Source organism: Emydura macquarii, unplaced genomic scaffold (assembly GCF_026122565.2).
Source record: "Emydura macquarii macquarii isolate MOO-44397 ecotype Brisbane River unplaced genomic scaffold, CSIRO-AGI_Emac_v2 contig_1908, whole genome shotgun sequence".
In the NCBI taxonomy this organism is placed as follows: domain Eukaryota; kingdom Metazoa; phylum Chordata; order Testudines; family Chelidae; genus Emydura; species Emydura macquarii.
The window spans coordinates 68,313-71,790 of record NW_027132045.1 but is presented as its reverse complement, the minus strand read 5'-3'; positions in this window follow the sequence as shown (position 1 = coordinate 71,790).

Here is a 3,478-nt window from a genome sequence, read left to right as displayed (position 1 = left end):
ATGAAGTGTGTTAAGTCTATCTACTCACAGGTTCAAGAAGTCCTTCCAGCACCTGCAACGGAACTGTACCATTCCCTCCAATTTGGCAATTGTGTCTGTGTAAAAGTCCACCAACAACAGAATGTCTTGCAACCTCGGTGTAAAAAACCTTTTTAGTGCTGCTAACCACTAACACTGTGGTGCAATGTTAAAGATACCTTAACTGGATTCATGCTTCACATTGTAAGCAGACTCTACCACCAAAAGAAGAAAACAACCAAGAAATCCAGCAGCTAACAGACATTTTTGTTTCACTGTGAAAGTTCAAAACCCCCCAAGAAGACTTTACATTCTAACTGCCTTGACTGCCTGTTAATCTTGTTTAATGTAATGCAACCTGAATATGTTCTAATGTTTTGCCTTATAATAATGTATAACCATGCATTATCCCAGTCTCTCCTCGAAGACCATGCCTGTAGTTTTGGGTATTATTGTCCAAGCAGACAACCGCCTCCCTTGCCTCCCCGTAGCATGCCCAGTGGATAAGGCATCGGACCAACCTGGAGCCTGGGCCTCCTGGACCAATGCCCCACTGGTCAGTGTGCGGGAAGGGTAGGTGCCTGGACCACTCTTTAGATGAGAGTGAGGGTGTGTGGAAGTACAATTTATAGCAGGACAAGTGCTTGAACCTGAACTACAGAAAATGGCTTTGTGGAACAGGCAAACCTAAGTGTGTTTAGCAAATGTTTTGTTTCAATTTTGTTGTAATTCCCCCCAGTAGTAATGGATAAGAGAGGCCACAGATGCTTATGCCCTTTCAAATCAAAGTCTTTTTTATGTTGTACTGGAAGTACAAAAGGGAGGATTGTGGAATCAAAGAAATAAGCATTACATTTATTAATAGAATGCTTGGCCTGAAACTGGTCATGGAAGGCCTGGCCTGAAGTTGTAGCCTGAAACTGAAATAAAAGGCCCAGGCTAAACCATTAACAGAATGCCTCAACTGAAATTAGGATAAAGATGTTAAAGTCACACAAGAGGTCTCTGAACCACACCCGAGAGGCAAGTCTCTGTTATGAGCCTTAATTGAAGTCTGAACAGACTTCACCTGTTTGATAAGTACCAGTACTTGTCCCTTTGTCTTACCGGCCCCACAGAGACTCACATCATTGTATACTCAAGTGACTCATTGGGCGTCTCTGGGAGGGCGTCTGGTGTGCCCACTATGCATTGTGATTGTCTACTTTTTTAAGTATAAACTGTTATCCAATACTGGGAATCCCACTATACGATCAACATGTAAATGAACCTAAGCAACCCCTATATAAGTCTTTTGTATCTGTTAACCAGTTGAAGTACATTTGCTGTAAAATATCCTTATTCTTTGGTACGTGACAAACCACCACAGCACTTTCTATGAGGCTTTGCATTTTAAGTATGTAGGGTGATCTGTTCACTGTTAATAAGTTGTCTGAAACTAACATCTGGTCATTTATTATCCTGTTTGTAAAGTTACCAAAAATCATTCTGTAAAATTGTTACTGTGGTTAAAATACGTGTGTTTTAAAATCACTGCTTAAAGTAACATCAGCAAATGTTCTAAAACAAACAAACAAACAAAAAAACAAGATTAAGTATTGTTTTATAATAATAAATATTTTAAATAAAAATATTGTTTCTAAAAAACACTTGTGTCTTCCAATTACAAACTTTAAATACATATTAAAATATAAATATAAAACCCCAAAGTAACAAAAAAACATACAACTGACTATCTGTATGAAAAATCTGTAACAGGATGTTGCAGCAGGGAAATGAATTCCCTGCTCTTGAGTCAACCAGGAGAATCTGTACTCACCATTCAGTGACTGGGAAATTCCTGCTGTGCCTTTCCTTTCAAATCAAATGTTATAATATCTCTGTTCTGATGCACATCAATAAATTTGAATTGCTCTTTTCTTTGTACAGGCAAAGGGGTGACTGATTGTTTAGGCAGGTGCTCTGGGAATCTGGGAGACATCCCTTACTTCTAAAATCATTGGATCCTGCTTCAGTGAAGGTTAGAAACAATGTTAATTTAAACTGTAAAATACGTCCTCAGCAGGATAAATTCCTTGTATCACCTGTAAAGTATTCATTACTTTCCTTTCAATAAAAGCAAGTGGGAGTGGATCCTATTGCTGAAACATGGCTTGAGGGCTTTGGAACAAAATCAGTGAATTCCCTCTTGTGTCAGGTGATGAAGTTAACTAAAAAATTCATATTTTTCTTGCACAATCTTGTTATGTTGGCTCAAGGACCTGCCAGGGAGCAGATTACCATAGTCATTGGGTAATTATTATGCTGGTCTGGGGTCCCTTATAATCCAACTCAATTTTCAACTATTGTTATTATGGTCATGCTTGGAGATCTTAGTCGGATGAGAACCCCATAGGACTAGGTATTGTATATATAAAGGACGGTCCCTGCCCCACAGAGTTTACAATTGAAATAGGACAGACAAAAAAGGGTGCTATTAACCCAATTGTACAAATGAGTAGCCAAGGCCTACAGAGAAGAGGTGACTTTCCCATGGTCACACAAGGAGCCTAAGGCAGAACTTGGAACTAACCCCAGATTCCTTAGTACTGTCTAGTGACTGAAGCAGAAGACCATTCTCCCTGGTTACGCTTTACAGAAAAGGGAAGAGGAGTAATCCTGGCAATTACTATCTGAGAGGTAAATCCCACCCTGGTAGATCAAATTGTAAAAAAAAAAATCTAGAGCTAGGATAATGGAACCCCAGGCAGAAGCAGCACTTGGCTTGTAAAGAAGAATCCTTGCCGGACACACCTGACTGCTTTGTGTGGTACAATTATATCCTAAGTGGCTGAGCAGTGAGCGATAGACACAATGAGTTTGAATTTCTCCACACCGCTTACTGCAGCATCTTACGAAATACTTCACTGAGAGGGCGAAACCCTGCTCACGTCACTCACTCCAATTTTCCAAACAGGCCATGCTTCCCCCTCCTCTGGTACTCTGTTCTTGAGGGGATGCATGACTCCCACTCCCCTCCCCCGGGAAGTGGTGAATGCCCATCATATGGCACATTTAAGGCTAGATAGTCAGTGTCTGAAATGGCCTGCATGAAAAGAGATCCCCTGGGCACTTGAGCATGACCTAGACATGCAGGGAAACAGATTCCTTTCAAAAATGCTTACATGGAGGGAGATACAGCAATGAGTGAGTGCTGAGGGCCCTGAGAGCTGGAGGGACTCAGAAATAAAGTGAGGAACCGTAGGTCCTGGCTGCTGCAGCTTCCAGGCAGCCAGGACCCGGGTCTGCTTTGTGGAGACTCTTTTCAACCTCCCAGATTTCACTAACCTCAGTGGGACCTCACTGAGACTTATCCCAAATGTTCCCTTTCTTCATTTCATCCCACTGCTTCTCAATAGACCCCACCCTCGATTTGGTTGAGGTTGGTCCTGCTTTGAGCAGGGGCTTGGACTAGATGACC